The following is a 17,648-nucleotide window of genomic DNA, read 5'->3' as shown; positions in this document are numbered from 1 at the left end:
CAGTTGTTGTTGCGGTGTTTCCCTTTAAGGAACCGTAATAAAATAAGCCATATTCCCCACAGACGATTTGCATATACTTTCGACGAGCGTCTGGAATGAGGAAGAAGGCACTAGTTGTTAAACGAAGCGGCTACGCGGAACAATTGCCTTAACCACGGGAAATGTTATTTTGAATTTCCCTAATCCTATTGAAGGTATTGCCTTTCACTATTGACATGCACTCCCTACGTTCTTCGTTTCAGCTCCCGCCTTGGTTTAATATTAATGAGGGGCCAGGAAGTCGTATTAAGTCTTTGGTAAGAATAAGACGGGATTATCGGTGATTACCAGTAAGACATCTGAACCGCAAATTGAAACGTTATATTGGAACTGACAACCATTTTGGGGGGATAATGTATCGTCGATGTTTTATACATGTTTCTTCCGAGTCGACACGGATGATACGTGGTATGGCACGGGCGACTCGTTTGCGTAGATAGCAGAAGGGTGTGGAGAGGACAGGTCCATAATTTTCACGGTTTTTGAGTGCATAAAGTCGAAGATTTTGCGTAGGTTTGCGCGCCTGATATCCGGTCGACAGGCATATGTGTATAATAGGCGATAATTTATTGAGAATATCAAACACCTTATTGACACCCAGTCGTTGCGTTCAATGCCGCGAACGGACGTGGTGGTTATGAAAAAATTATGGTTTGTCAATGAGAACTAACATTAATTTAATTGTATGTGATTTTGCAAGACGTGGGTAATGAGGGCTCCCAGTACTTGCCTGTGCAATCATTACACTCTAGACTTGTTGGCCACCATTGAAAACGGCAAATACGAAAACTGGAAATAGAGAAATGCTTTTAAGATTTCACAATTTTCCTTCCTGATAGAAAACATTTTCATAGCATTAAGAACCCGCAGCGTACTGGATTCAAATACCCGCACAAAGAGAGATTGCATGTTTCATAATTTAAAACTCATTTATGGATACAAAATAAAAATCAAATCGAGGAATTACAAACGCATATTTCATCTTGTGCTCCTCCAGAGAACTGAAATACCGTTTCTTATTTGCATTTAGTTACATACCGTCAATCCGCCAAGCCAATTTCATAATTCAAAAACAAACCGTGAACAACCCACAAGAGGAAGAGCAATTTCAGGACGGAGACATACATTTCTAATCGTGTTCGGAGACGTTACAACCTGGATATCAGTAGCGCACCTCTAAATTTAACCATGCTGATTTACCTTTTATTATCGAAAATTGAAATAAACGCAGCTTATTTAATCAACAGAGAAGAAAAAAAGAGGTTTATTAAGTCTAGTTAAGTTTCAAAAATTCCATGAAACGATTTATTTCAGAAATCCTTAGAGAATATCAGCCACAAATTGAAAATAATTGATAAATGAGATCACGTCATTTAGAGATATCATCATCAAATTTTTTACAAGTTGTATAATTTTCAAAGTTTTTAGAGAGTACAAATAGTCTATAATATGCCAACAATAGGCAATCCAATATTCGCACATAATGTGATTGTAAAGTTTTTTAAAATTTGTGAAATTAATATTTGTTTTTAAATAATGTTAAAATTACAAATATTATCAGTTATTAATTATTAATAAAATTGAGTAGCAAAACACCTAGTTTAAAACTTTAATTTAATGGCACTTATTTAATTAACAACTTGAAGACTAAGAAAAATTGTTATATGATCCTAATTAGGAGATTTTCAAATATTGCACGAAGCGATTTACATCAACCTTTAGAAAATATCGGCCACAAATTGAAAATAATTAATAAATAGAACGGTAAAACTGCATTCCGTGTTTATTAATTTAGGTTAGTCTGATTATTTATTGATTTATAGATAATTTTTATTGTGTTTGATTTGTGTGATTTATATTAATTTTGTTCGTAAGTAAAAATTAATTTATTTGTACATATATTATATTATTTATTTTATTTCAACTATTTCACATTGTGTTATAGCCTTAGCTTAGTATTTTTAGATATTCATAGCTTTATTTTAATTATAATGTTTGTCTTGAATAATAATAATATTGAAACTAAATTGATTTTTTAAAGATCCATCTATTTTTGGCAATAAAAAATTGAAAAAACGACATTTTTTCATACTTTTTTTCAAAATTCTACTCTTTGGTGCATTAAAGAATATGTTTCGATCAAGTATGCTGATTTTTTGCGGTTTTATGTAATAATAATAAATTAGATAAATAAGAATAATTAAAAAAAAGAAATGGAAACCTAACCTAACCTATTCTTTTCGGAAAATTCACCAAAAATAGATTATTTTCAAAAAAAAAAAAAAAAAATATTCATTATTTTATTTCTTATAAAATGAAATCTTTAGAAGAAATAATTTCAAATTTGTAATATATTGATTTTCTTCTTGAAATTAACACATTCATTATTTAAAATTTTAATTTTCAAATATTTATGTAATAACAAAAACGTAACATTTTTATGTTAATGTTCTATTTTCGATGAACTTCCTGAAAAAAAATAGGTTAAGTTAGATTAGGTTTGGTTTCTATTTCTTCATCACGCCTAAAAATAGAATTTAAAAAAATATTAATTAATTAATTTTCCTCTAAAAAATTTTATTTTTTTTTATTCTATCAAAACATTCTCCTTATTTATTATTTTGAAAAAAAAAAATGTCCATACCTCAATTTTTCGACTTTTTTTGGCAGAAATGATTCTAAACAATTATATCAAATGGGTGGAGGACATGATTGAAAAGATGAGATACATGTTGATACAATAATTCATGATAAAAATTTTGCAAATCCCAATGATATATAGAATATAGAAAACATGTGGATAAGGGCAAAAAGCGCCAGTTTGGAACATCAGAAGCTCAATTTATTTCGCATCTACACGAATTTGTTTAGCTGCAAGTAGTTTAATTCATTCTTAGTTCGTCATAGGGAACAATATATTTTTAATTAATATTTATTTATTTGTAATGTTCATTTGCTGCTCCTATCGGAATATAAAAATCAACCACAAAATATCTCAAAAAGTAATAAAATATAAGATGCGGCAACATTGTGAGAGTTTTGGTAATGCGCCTGTGGGAACTACCAACATAATTTCAGGCCGCTAAAATGCAACTTTACCAATAGAACCACGACATTTAAAAGAGATATTTTAAAATTCAGAAAAATAAGTTTGTATAATTTTCAAAGTTTTGTTTTTAGATTATAAATAGTCTTATTAGAGTTATTCACTCACAGAGGGCAGTAGTAATAATGTGCTAACAAGGGACAACCAAGCTTCTGCACATAATGTGATCATGAATTTATTTAAAATTTGTGAAATTAATATTTATTTTAAAATGATCCAACTGTTAAAATAATTTTTTTTATCAATTATTAAATTTTAATAAAATTGAGTAGTAAAACACCTACTTTAAAACCTAGAAAGAGTTAAGATTTCAAAAATTGTATGAACCAATTTATATCTGTATCGGCAACAAATTGAAAATGATTTACAAATGTAACCACAACATTTAAAAGAGATATTTTAAATTTATAAAAATAAGTTTATTAAAAAAGTAGTATAATTTTCAAAGTTTAGCTTCTAACGACTATAAATATTATTATCGTATTACAGCTACTCACTCAGAGGGGGCATTCGCATTTAATTGCACACCGTCCATACGCCAAGCCAATTTCATAATTCAAAAACAAACCGTGAACAACCCACAAGAGGAAAAGCAATTTCAAGACGGAGTCATACGTTTCTAATAGTGTTCGGAGACGATACAACCTGGATATTAGTAGCGCACCTCTAAATTTAACCGTACTGATTTACCTTTTATGTGTTCGCAGAGCAGTTTATGATTTCGTCATTATCGTACCAACCGCAAAGCGTTTCTTGTAACCAAAGTAAATACCATAACCGCCATAGGTCATGTCTGGCCGCGTTCATCATTTATAAGAAGCTGATACGGCAATAAAAGTAACCAACCGGGCAGGAACACCATAAATAACAATTTCTGTTGCGATATACCCATTCATACTTGGTCGCGCTATTCTATTTATCTGGCGGACGCGAACATATGCTAACAGTGAAGGCATCTCATTAATTTGACTGTACGACCGTAAAATTTATCGGTTGCATCGGTTGCTTCAGTGACCTTTCTCACCTGCATTTCACGCCTGCACTTATTCAAATTTATCGCGTCGAGGTGGAGAATATAGGAAATTATGAGGATTTCAAAATACGAAATGTGTATAAGGTATCCTACTCTTGGTCGGCGTGAAAAACTGGTTAATTTATGGTGTAACCGTATTGCTAAGTGCTTGCTAATAAGATTGTGGGCTAAGACAAATGTTAACAGTCCGGTTAAAATTTTGATGAATGGTATTCCAGTGTTTATCTGGATGCTTTCGATCAATTTAAATAACGGAGCTAATTGCGATGAAGGATATTAAAACTCCCGCTAATTTTTGGCGAATAGAAATAGTTCCGAAATGCACTCAGACTCCGTAATAGTCGCAAAATCATAATCCATCCTAATTTAATGGTAAATTAAATTCTTTACATACCACCTCATTAAGCACACCACCCTGGAATCCGCAGAACGCAAAGCACTAAAGTAAAGAAAGTAATCCACGGTAATAATCTCCTTAAAGGCGTTCACGTCGATTTACTCCGTCTGATGATTAATGTGCACATCAGCCCACCAAATATGGCACTTATTCATTAAAACTTCCCAAACCCGACTTAACAGTTTCAATCTCCGCTATCACTCACTCACTGCTTTGATTAACTAAACAAATTTCTATTGGTTTTTTTTGTTGTTGTTACGTTTCGAAAGTAATTCGAGTCGTCTTAATATGGAGAAAAATTGATTGTTCTTGCGGCGATGATGTGTATACTATGACCAACGGTGCAACGGACTGGAGTGTTTGGTTTTTGATTCACGCATTTATTGCACTTTATCTTGACTGATTTGTTTGTTTTCAGTCGAGAGCACCTCTGCTTTGTTGGCAAGATATTTTATCTTACCTGGAATGGAATGTGACGTTTTCATGAAAATACATCTAATGTTTATGCTCCTTTCGATACTAGTTGTGTCCAAAAAATAAACAAATTCTATATTTAATTCCATATTTAATTAATGTTCTTGCAATAAAATGAAGTTACAAAGTGTTTATGGCCATAATTTCCTCTCTTAATCGATTTTGATATAAATTGATTATAGTATTGCATTATTTATAATGTTTATTTATATTGTTTTACGTAAACTTAACATATTTAAATAAAATAATAATAATAAATATTAATTACTTTTTCTTAATTTACTTTATCACTACCTACTGTAACACAGAACCATAAAAGTTTAGCAATAAAACTACATTTGTGACAGAAAGCACAGGAACACACAAATTTGAGTAAAATTGGATGTAGCCCAGATGGATTTTCCGTGTAGAGGTGCATATAAAATATAATATTCGTAGTGGAGGCATCTCGATATTAGAATTTTTAAAGGGTAAGCTAGTTGATGTGTGAAAATGCATAAAATGTCAAGCATTAACGTGTCAGTTCATTGAACAAGAAATGCTGTGCACAAAGTCAATATTTGACGACAAATTTTATTTATAATACAGTAAAATCAATTGACTTATCGCCATGCGACGCATTATTATGCAGTTTACCCATTGGCAATTATTAGATTTTTTAAATATGTTGTGTAATAAAAATTGAATTGAATATTAATTTTTATATGATGACTATTAATGTAAAATCCCATAATACATAAATGTATATTGCCTAAAGAAACTCAAATTAAATAATTTTATAGAAATAAAATAAACAGTGTGTTTCATAATTTTTTAACCAGATATGCACTTCTAAATAATAAGTCGATTTCTTAAAAAAATTGTAGTAAAAGTCCAACAGAAAACGAGATAAAAATTGTTAAAGTTTGTAACAAACCTTACTCTACAACTTTTTTATGCAGAGGAAAAATCTTTTAACAGCTTTTGTAAAGTAAGGTTTGTTACAAACTTTAACATTTAAATATTTCGTTTTCTGTCGAACTTTTATTAGATTTGGTAAAAAAATTTCGGATAAGTTATGAAACCTGTATATAAAAATAAAATAAAATGATTGACTAATAAAATTATCTTAAAATACAATTGAAATTATACTGGCCAGTAAAAAAAGAATTGATATAAAGTTATATATTTTATTTTCAATGGAACACCATGTTTTAGCAAAATTAGACTGAATGTTAAACTTTCCAGCATCAAAATAGGTGATTTTTCAGATATTTTAAACCATCCTCAAAATATCAAAGATATTTGAGAAATTTGAAATATATAGAAAATTAATAATAAAAAGAAAAAACTATTAGGATTAAGTGTACAGTTAGTTTATTCCATAATATATTTAAAAAATATTAAAATATGGATGTCGACGACACCGAAAATGAAATTTTGTTCCAAATTAAACTAGTAGCTTAATTGTCAAAAAATTGCCAAATCAATTCGTTTTTCATGAACTTCTAATAAGTTAGTTGGATCATCCTGTATATATAATTCGAACAAAATATTTCATCCTAAATTTAACGTTGAATTTTAAGAGGTAATTCTAATTCCGTTGACTTAGAAATGCATTAAAGAGATGATTTAGAATAGTACATAATATTTTCAAAGACTCTGTAATGTAGATAGATAAAAGTATACTCTTTCTTTGAATGACAAGTTTATCGACATCCGTTCAGCAAAACTGAAGTTACAGAGTTTTATCTTGTTTAAGGTTAAATGTTTTACAACTTTATTTTAAGGGATACGGTAAGAAGATTGCAATAAAAATACCAAAAGTATTTTCAATATATGTAATCAAATGCCTTAGGTACACTTTTAATTGATATATTACAAAAAAATACACTTTTCTATATAGAATGGTGTTAGCTTGTCTAAAGACCATTTAGAAACATAATATTCCATGTTTTTTAGTATGACTCTTATTATTAATATTTTTTGTTTACAACTATTTGTAGTAGTGTCAAAAATAAAGATGATAAATACTGTTTATTCAAGACAATTAAATATACAGAAACTATAAAAATAAAATTAATTAGTAACTACATATTATAAAATCAAATTCAAAATTAATAATTTGATAGCATAAAATACGTTTATAAACAAAATAAAGTTAAAGATAAACAATATACAATACATACATTTAAGTGAGCAAAATAAACATATTCTAAATGATGATGATGATGATACACATTCGAATATTAATTTATAACATCTGTTGTATAAATCTAATAAACTGCGTATGAATCCGACCGCTCATTATCACGTCTCACCAACACAAGGCGTCTGTGGCGTCTCGGCATCGATAAAAATTCAAGACCTCGTCTATTTTGTAATGTTGATACACGTAGGCTAATGACATCCATTCTACGGGGGTGCGACTTTAATACCGCACTCAATAAACGCAATCAGATCGAGGAACTTTCTCGTACGAAACTTTTCGATAAAACTTGCACGATAGGGAGACTCCCCACAATACACCTAATTCGATACCAGAAAAACCTACGAGCAAGAAGTATTATGGAAATGATAATAGGAATTAGTCAGAGGATGCAGACATATTTCATTTAGATATGAATTATCGCATATTGTTCGTGGTTGAACAATGTCGAATTCAAAGAATCCGCGCCATTGTTTCAGAAGGCACCTGCTAATCGGACGCGTGAGTAAATTTATAATTGTAATATTCCCAGGATATCGTCGAAGAGATAAAATACATTATGCTCTTGACTCACATCATAATATTTTTATAATCTATTACCCACCAGCATTGCATTTAAACCTCAGCATTTTTAATTTTTTGTTTCAGTTCAAATGTTTCGAATTAATTGGTAGAATTACCGTTTCCACGAGCTAGTTAAATAAGTTGCTGGGAAAAACTCCATTTAAAAATTGCCTCATAAAGACACTTAATAACATCTTACTGAAATCATAAAGAAACGAAACTTCCTTTGTGCACGTTCATACTTATTACCACCCAAACGAGAAAAAACCCATTTCCATTTTACGGAATAAACAAGCTAAAAACTGATGCGAAACAATAGAACCAGTACCTTGGGCGGCGGCATTTTACTATTACATTTTGCACAATGGAATAATTGCAATAGATGTATTGCAGACAATCGAAGCCTGAAACGTATACGGTTCGGATTTCGCATTCAATGAGACTACATTTGAATTTATGGATCCTGTAGTTCATCGATTTCAGTTTCTAGATAACGGCCGATTTGCATATAAGGGCTGCTGTTTCTGTGCCGTCTAACTGAGAGGAGATATTCGAACACGCCAAGCCACACAGGCCGTGCGCCGTCCCGGAGTTCCCATCACAAATTCATGGCGGCCTGTAATGTTTCTACGGTTCTACGTGCATCTGGGATTGTCCGAAGATGTTCCTAATTGAGGTCTACAGTCTGCTCAAAGGGGAGAAGCTTACAATATTCATTACAGCTGTTGGACAACAGAATTAATTTTATTATCTTCCACTATGCAATTGGTGGCAGCTTTGAACATGGAACAAGTAATAACTGAATGTTATGCAGCGTTTGCTCTAAAGTTTCGCTTCTTGAATGGCCAGTGAACAGTATATAATGAAACATTTGTTCCATATTTTGTTTGAAAACTGTTTAAAATTTTATGACTTTTGTAAATTTAATACAATTTTGAGGTGTTAATCGGTTTTTTTCTCAATACGTATTCCTATGCTTGAGCAATAAAAATAAGTTTATGATCATCCATTATGCAGTTGATAGAAGCCTTGAACCTAACACTAATTGTTGCGTAGGGCTTATATAACAACTAAAACTTATAAACTGCCTAAAGTGTATGAGGTTTTTCTCGAACAATCCGAGAGTAGTAAACAATAAAACGTTTGATACATAATTTAGAAGAAAACTTCTTAAAATTGTATAACCTTTGTAAATTCAATCAACTCATCGGATGTTAATCGTTTTCAATACCTGTTCCAGTTGGGAGACAATAGAAATAATTTTATAATCACCGTGTTTGCACTTTGTAGAAGTAGGTAGGTAGTGAAACATTTGATACATATATTAGAAGAAAACTGCTTAAAATTGTATGACATTTGTAAATTGAATTGACTTTTTGGGTGTCAATCGTTTTCAATAGCTGGTTCAGTTTTAGAAGCCTTGAACTGGATAAATGCTCGAGGGCATTTCCTCTAGAAGACACCGTGAGCAGTAGATAATAAAACGTTTGATACATATTTTATAAGAAGACTGATTGAAATTGAATAACCTTTGTAAATCCAATGTGTTAATCGTTTTTAATAGCTGCTCCAGTTGAGAGACAATAGAAATAATTTTATAACCAATCTTGTATGCAGATGTAGAAATCTTGAACCTACCACTGGATGTTGTAAAAGTCTTGTTCTAAAGCATCTCTTCTCGAACACTCCGGTAATAAAAATATCTCATGCATATATTAGAAGAAAACTGCTTAAAATTGTATTACCTTTGTAAATTGAATTGACTCTTCAGGTGTTAATCATTCTCAATAGCTGCTTCAGTTGGGAGACAATAGAAATAATTTTATAATCATCATGTTTACAGTTATAGAAGTAGGTAGGTAGTGAAACATTTGATACAAATGTTAGAAGAAAACTGCTTAAAATTGTATGACATTTGTAAATTGAATTGACTGTTTGGGTTTCAATCGTTTTCTATAGCTGGTCCAGTTGTAGAAGCCTTGAACTGGATAAATGCAAGGTTTGCTCGAGAGCATTTCCTCTCGAACACTCCGTGAGCAGTAGATAATAAAACGTTTAATACATATTTTAGAAGAAGACTGCTTGACATTATATAGCCTTTGTAAATTCAATGGATCCAGTTGGGAGACAATAGAAATAATTTTATTATCATCTTGTATGCAGTTGTAGAAGCCTTGAACCTAGCACTGGATGTTACGCAAAGCTTGTTCTGGAGCATCTCTTTTCGAACACTCCGTGAACAGTAGGTATTAAAACATTTGAAACATATATTAAAAGAAAACTGCTTAAAATTATATGACCTTTGTAAATTGAATTGGCTCTTCGGATGGATCATTTTCAAAAGCACTTGTATGCACTTTTAGAAGAAAACTGCTTAAAATTGGAGAGAATTCACTCTTTGGGTGTTTATCGTTTTCAATAGCTAGTCTTGTTTGAAGAAATTTTAATGTCATTTAATTTGCAGTTGGCAGAAGCCTTGTGGAACCGAATATTATGCACCGTTTACTCTGAATTTACTTATCTTGAACGTTCAGTGAACAGCAGATAATATTTGATACATATTTTACAAGAACAGTATAAAATTTTACGACCTTCGTAAATGAAATTCACACTTCGTGTGTTAATCGTTTTCAATAGCTGCTCGAGTTATTAAAGTGGTTCAGATGCATCTTCCAAGAGTGGCCTGTCTAACCGAGATAGAACACATGCACAAAATCAATTTCGCCAACGTAACCGAGTGTTTCCCGGTAAAACCAAAGTTCGCGATTCTTATCTCGAAACCACTACACATGTAGAGCAACACAAGGATTAGCGAAGATAATGCCCGGCAAGTGTAAAGTGGAAGTCGGGCCGTCTCCGCCTCCATGCCATTGAATATTCAGTGGCACGTTTGCGCTTTTGTCTCGACGCTTTTAATCCAAATAAACACGTCGATGATATTATTAAAACGACGAAAACACAAAAACCCGAGTCGTCGGCGGCGGTTCCTTTGTCTTTCGCGTTCGACGTGTACCACGTGACCGGAACACGGTCGGGTATATACATCGAATAACAATGCAAAATTCCACGAAGGACACGAACATGGAGATCGGGAGCAGCGACGGTCTTTTATAGCGCCTGCCGAAACATAAATTTTGGCCGCCTGCTGACTGCCGCCGTCCCGGTCGCATCGATGTTTAATGAACGTCGCTTCTTCTGCTCGATGTTACGTGTTTGTTTACAAATTTGCACTGAATTATTTATGCCACGATCTGGTTGCCATACCGAAATTATTATCCGCACGCCGCCACATTTTATGCCGCAATGTGTTGGTCAATATACGAGATGCTTTTAAAATGGGTGGTCAGTTATGTTTCTCCTGAAGAAAATACCATTTAAAAATATACGCTGTCACTTATATGTAGAGCAACAAATTAAAAAACAATTATTTTATTAAAAGAACAATTATTTTTAATTTAGATTAATTTTATAATTATTGGGTTGTTCGGAAAGTAATTTCGTTTTTTCCCGGCAGAGGATTTAATTGTATTTTTTTGCACCCCACTTCACACTTAAGCCGTATAATTTTTAGATGCATTGAGAGCTAATATAGCAAGGCTTGTGTGTGAAGAATTCCAATTAATTCTACGCAGTAGTTTTAGGTTGGTGCCCTTTTAAATATGGAGAGCGATAAGCAGCTTTTTTGACATATCTTACTGTTTTACTACAGAAATGATAAAAATGCTGTTCAAGCCAGAAAGAAATTGACCGATGTGTATGGAGAATGTGTGTTGACAGTACGCCAGTGCCAGAACTGATTCGCTAAATTTCGATCCGGTAATTTTGATGTCGAAGATGCACCACGTTCGGGAAAGCTGGTTGAAGCTGATAAAGACGCGATAAAGGCATTAGTTGATGCGAACCAGCGAATAACAACACGTGAGATCGGATTGAGGTTAAATTTATGAAATTCAACAGATTATGACCACTTGAGAGGCCTGGGATTATCCTTGAAGCTCGATGTATGGGTTCCCCATGTTCTCACAGAGAGAATTCTGTGTCGCCACATTGACGTCTGCGATTCGCTTCACAAACGTCACGAATATGATCCATTTTTGAAGCGCATCATCACTGGGGATGAAAAATGGATCGTATACAACAACGTTAAACGCAAGAGGTCATGGAGCAAAAAAGAAGAACCGGCCCAAATCATTTCCAAAGCCGATATTCACCAAAAAAGGTGATGCTGTCTGTTTGGTGGGATTTTAAAGGAATCGTTTGTATTGAGCTTTTACCGGATAACACAACGATTAATTCGGAAGTCTATTGTCCTCAGCTGGACAAACTGAATGATGGACTTCAACAGAAAAGGCCAGAACTAATCAACAGGAAAGGAATAATGTTTCACCAAGACAACGCGAGACCTCACCCAAGTTTAGTCAGTCGCCAAAAGCTTTTACAGATGAATGGGATACAATGCCACACCCACCATATTGTCCAGACCTGGCATGATCGGATTATTATTTGTTCCGGTAACTCCAAAATTTTTTAGACGGTAAAACCTTCACTTCAAAAGAGGAGGTCAAAAACCACCTCGATCAGTTTTTTGCTAGCAAAGATCAAAAATTTTATGAGCGTGGAATTATGCTACTACCAGAAAGATGGCAAAATGGGTGTTGGACCAGAACGGCCAATATATAATTTAATAAAGTATTTGTTTAAACTGTCTTTCCACAAAAAAAAAAAGAAATTACTTTCCGAACAACCCAATATTAAGTGTTTGAACATTTCGCAACTCCCATGATATACAGATATCTATATTTACATAATTTTTATATAACTTATAATAATATAAGAAAGTTAGTGATTTTAAAAAATATTCAGTAGTTTAGAAAATAGAACGAAAAGAGGGGAGAAGACCCAGAATCTACGCTACTGTTTTAATATGGATAAAGTTTATGACACTGAATGGAAGAGGTGTATTTTAGGATAATACATACCAATTTTAATGATAATTGTGCCAAAGGTTAAGAAAATATGAACAATTTTTTAAATTTAAATTTGAGGGGTTGTAGTTTCTTCAGAAAACAATTTTATTTAGATTTTCTTTATTATTGACCGTGTTCAAACTCCTCCCAAATTTTGAGCACCTATTTTAGAAACACATTGTACTATCAAGTAGCCATAACTTTGTCTCAGTGGAATATCCTTGAGGAATTCATCCATTCTTTATTTTGCTAAAGGGAATTTAGCAGTTTAACCAGTTGATGTAGCATAAAAAAACGTTAAAAGCAATATTTGTTTCCTTCCTCCGTATGATTTATGCCATTCAAACAACAGGCGCATTTTTCGTTCTGGAAGTGTAATGGTTTGTTTGTGAAGATAATGAAAATATATTAGCGTCACTCATTAACCGTATTTCAACAGATCAAATAAAAAACAATTACGGTCATAATGCACGCGTTGTTTCTTAGGCTACCATGACTCGGCTAATGGCTGTTGCTATTAAACAACAACGTCCGCCTTGTTCAATCAAAATGAACAAATTATTTAATGGCCATGTTAATTGAGCGGTCGGTGCGGCTTAAGAAATGTCATAATACCTTTATTTCTTTAATTAACAAGTTCGTTGGAGTGTAGAGGGTTCGTTCAGGTTTAAATTGCAGATTTGCTTTCATAATCGGGTCTAATTTCAAAGTCAAATATTGGACTTTAATGGTTTTTACTAAACCAATCGGTTGTATTTCGTAATGCTGCGGGAATTAAATTGCAATTATTACAGTGGGTAGTTTTATGGCCTCATGATTATTTAAACTGTGTTTTGATCCAGCTAACAAGACTCGATTAGAATATTGAAAATCTGGAGTTGCAATCGTTGAAATCATTCGAAGTCGGTGCCCGTGAAACAAAGTAGAACCAATTTCCTCTAGAATAATATTAATAAATAAAGGAATCATTGTGGAACAGTTACGGAGCTGAAATGGCCCGTTGGCTCGTTGCACGTCAGAAAAACTCCCTCGTTCCTCCGCAACATCTGATATGAAATATGGCTGGCTTCGAGTAGTTATTCACTTCGCCGTGAACGGGTGACAGTTGCCTTTGATTTACTGCACCGTTTGTCCCGGACGCCGATTCTTATTGTTCAAGGTAATGAGCCGCTCCAACGACGAATCATTTAATTGTCCCGTCACCTGGTTTCTCTCTGGCCCCCCCGAAGATCCGAAGGACCGAATAAAGGTTCGTGCGGCTCGCTGAACAAAAGAATCGGGTTTTTTTATTCCTGCGCCAGGATTTGCTTTATACCTTTTGCTCAGTGAGCACACGTCCTGTGCGTTTTATGTTAATATTTGAAATTTACTGTTTTATGCCCCGCGGAATTTGTAATACGCAAGTTTATGTGCGGGACTTCCCTACATCGTCGACCTATTTTGTCATGCACGAAGCACTACCTTGAATGACAACATCAATCAATACTTCGCAATAAAAAAATGGTTGCATCAGTTAATAATTCGAAAATAAGCCATAACGCAGGGAAAAAAGTGATCAATTTAATTAAATAATTGAGTTGGAGTTATCTTAAAAGCTGTCTATCAAGTTCTCGCACCTCCCCCGTTGCGACGTTAAATTTGAAAGCTTCCTGAACTTAGTCGATTCGGGAACTTTTTACGTCAGTGCCAAAGTTTGCCCGAGTGTGTTATTCGGGAAGCTAATTTATTTAACTACATTAATCAAGCGAAAGATAGTAAACGCCTCGGAAAAATTAATGCAATTAAATCGAATAGGATTTTTACGCGTGTTTAAAGTGAATCTGATGTCGATAAATCAAAGTTTTATAATTCTGTACTTTAATCCACTGTTACGTTCTTTGCACAGCTATTGAGTGTACCATTAATTTCCTTCGATATATCGGGTTATTGATGGCGGGGTTCCCTTCTTGACTGCCTTATTTCGAACTGAGATAAATTGCAATTGTATGGCAACAAATTGCCAATAATTGAATGTATCGTGTAATATAGGAACATAAGTGGCAATTCTGAAATATTGGATTATGGATTATCAAGGCCACTTAAAAAATTCCAAAGGATCGTCACACTGATGGTGGAACATTCAAAGAGTTTAAAGTAATTTTGTTGTCTTAAATAAACATATTATACTTAGAACACAATCGTGCATTGTATTCAAATACTTATGTTAATTGACTAAACCAATTACTAAATAGTTTAAATAATGCCCCAGATTGATCATACCATAAAATACAACAACACAAATACTTTAAAACCGAGCATTTTAACATCCCCATATATCTCCTTGGTAATTCCGGAGCAGGAATAATTCCGCTTACAAGCGACATTCTATTGCGATTAAATCGACATCCTATGGACTGCCATACATTCGCTTAAAACGACTGAAACGGCTGGAAACTCGGATATAAAGCCAATTTCTGCCATGACTCAATAACGGTCAGTTTACACGTCTCAATATAAGGACCCACTAGAGCTCTGGCACAGTAATGAATAGTATCGATCCATTGTGCTCAAGATATTCGACGTCGGACGCGGAAACCGAAAAAAGTCATCAATTTTGGTCAACGATATGGAAACTAATTAATGGAACGAGATACTTACGAATGATTTTTACAGCTTTTTGAAAAAAGTTATATTTCTCTCACGAAGTAGAATTCAATACGTACAGGTAATATAAATTTTGGTATGGCTCAATAAATTATTATTATTATTAATAAGGATTAATGTTATTTTTTGATAGTTATTATAACTTCTAAATTCGTGAAGTTACATCTACATATTCTTTGGATATTTAGATTACACTGATATTTGGATTACATTACTGATATTACGTGATAATAATAACTAAGAGACGCTTCTAATTGGTTCTTTTAGCTAGCCCAGACATTCATTTTGATATGTCCTAAAATAAATAATTAAATTTATTCACTTAGAAAGAATTTCTAAACATTTATTATTTGCTATAATTTCTGAAGTCGAGAACATACTTCTTAATATTTTTTGAAGATATGAGAATAAAATTTGTGGGACTACAAACATGTATTAAATAAACACTCCTTAATTCGCACCATTAGCTTGCTCAGAATTTAATTTTGGTATGTCCCAACAAACAATTAAATTTAATCACTTAAAAGTTAATTTCTAAATACGTAAAAAATTCTTATTTACATTGATTTTATAAAAAATTTGTTAGTTTTGCTACTTATTGCATATTTTAAAGTTGTGAGCCTACATTTTAATATTCACTAAATATATGCAAACAAAAGTTTTGGGACTATATTGACAAAGGTGTATTAAACAATTTTTTAATAATAACAAAGAGATGCCTTTAATTGGCTGTATTAGCTTGCTCTGAAATTAATCTTACTGTGTCCCAATAAATAATTAAATTTAATCACTTAGTTAGAAGTTAGAAAATTGAAGTACCAAAAACTTTTCGCTATTTATTGTATCTTTCAAATTTGTACACCCACATTTTAATATTCTTTGAAGAAATGCAAACAAAATATGTATCGATTAAACATGTATTTGACAATTTTATAATAATAATTAAGAGACGCATCTAATTGACTCTATTAGCTAGCAAGAAATTAATTTTGGTATATCTCAGTAAATAATTAAATTTAATCACTAGAAGTTAAAGAGTTTCTAAATTACAAAAAATTTCTGATTTATCGATTTTTTGAAAAATTTGTTATTTTTTGCTGTTTATTTGTGAACCCACAATATTCATTGAATATTAAACGACTGTTATAATAATGACTAAGAAGCGTTTCTAATTGGCTGTATTAGCTAGATATGAAATCAATTTTTTTATATCCCCATAAATAATTAAATTTAATCACTTAGAAGTTAAAGAATTTTTAAATACGAAAAACTTTCTAATTTATATCGATTTTTTGAAAATTTTGTTGTTGTTTGCTATTTATTATATCTTCTAAATTTGTGAACTCACATTTTAATATTCTTTGAAGAAATGTAAACCAAATTTTTGGGACTATGTCGATAAAACATGTATTAAATAATTGTTATAATAATAAATAAGATCTTTATTTTTTTTCTACTTATTATATCTTTAAATTATGACCCCACATTTGACTACACTAGTGGGTCCTGATATTTGATTTTAATATTTATAAAATATTTTCAATTTTGTGGAGAATGTGAAACCATTCAATAACAATTTTATGAGTATTTTTCTTTTTTGCTAAAAATAAACACTAAAAACTCTTCAAAAGCAAAAGCTCTTTTATCATTGTTGCAGCAATGTGATTTAAAAATATTTGACAAGAAAATATGATTATATAATAATATTTCATAAAAGCAATAAGATTTATTAAAATTCATCTATGAAAACTCATTTCAATTAAACTGAAAGCTATGAAATATGTATTACAGCCTTATTACCTCGAGCTCAGTGTTTGTTAAAAGCATATTTCACGGTAAGATAAAAATAGATTGTATTTTGGTTTCCATCCTTTTAATGTTCTTTGTTTCAATTTAAATTTACATTTTCTACTCGTTCCGATTGTTTTCTTTATTTTCCCATTCCAATTCAATAATATTACATAATAAGACTGATATAACTGATTTGGAGAAATGGAGATTCTGGCCTATATTTTTGAAACATTGAAACTTTATCGATTCGTTGGCTATAAGCGATTATATTTAGATTCGAATATAATTTTGTTCAGTCATGCAATATGGCGATCAGCGACAAGATTTACAACCAGGAATAAATAAATTTTATAGGAATAATAAAGGAAGAACGGTAATATAGATCGTACTGATACATTAAGGAAAATTATACCATGGAGTTCATTGCGACATTAGGGAAATTTTTA

At 32.1% G+C, this 17,648-nt stretch overlaps 1 protein-coding gene across 1 annotated transcript in view; it reads right to left on the bottom strand.

Moving 5' to 3' along the window:
* LOC109607584 (epithelial discoidin domain-containing receptor 1-like) overlaps positions 1-17,648 on the bottom strand; it is a 101,608-nt gene that overhangs the window by 30,943 nt on the left and 53,017 nt on the right. The window lies entirely within an intron of this gene.

Source organism: Aethina tumida, chromosome 2, assembly GCF_024364675.1.
Source record: "Aethina tumida isolate Nest 87 chromosome 2, icAetTumi1.1, whole genome shotgun sequence".
Lineage (NCBI taxonomy): Eukaryota > Metazoa > Arthropoda > Insecta > Coleoptera > Nitidulidae > Aethina > Aethina tumida.
This window is presented reverse-complemented; position numbering and strand designations above follow the sequence as displayed.